Source organism: Penaeus monodon, chromosome 24 (genome assembly GCF_015228065.2).
Source record: "Penaeus monodon isolate SGIC_2016 chromosome 24, NSTDA_Pmon_1, whole genome shotgun sequence".
Classification (NCBI taxonomy): Eukaryota; Metazoa; Arthropoda; class Malacostraca; order Decapoda; family Penaeidae; genus Penaeus; species Penaeus monodon.
Genome location: NC_051409.1, coordinates 6,358,409 through 6,358,986, shown reverse-complemented (window position 1 = coordinate 6,358,986; position 578 = coordinate 6,358,409).

Sequence of the window (578 nt, the reverse complement as noted above, 5' to 3'; positions counted from 1 at the left end):
ACAGATAAAGCAATGTTGGGTTATAGGAATATTGTTTTTGAAACATGAAAACTGACGTCTGGAAGTCCACTGAATATGATGTATCTTTATACATGTTGCGCACACACGATGCATGTGAAAAATATATATTATAACAAATATAAAGTAAACAAACGGCAAGGACACAGATGGGTAGACAAGTACAAAATTAATTATCATATGAACACCTAATATTATTTTAACGATTACAAGGAAGCCCAAAGATCTCATTCATTGGGTCCGAGTCATGACATTTCGGGCGAGTCCATTATGGTCCACATCGCGTTTCTCATCAAGTATCTACTCTATTCTCTGTTCGAGATCTGATTTTATAAGTGTTTGGACTAATTAATGTTCAAATAATGTCAAATCTCCTTTCTAGATTACATGAAGTTCTCTTCTATTTCCCTTAAAACAAAGGTGAAAGAAAACAAAAATAGAAAAAGTCTCGCCGCGAGTTACCAATCATTCGCCATCTCCCTTCACGCTTGTCTTTTGTGTGAATTTTTTCCCCTCCAAAGTCCTAAACAGACGAAGGAAACCATCCAGGACAAAACTGC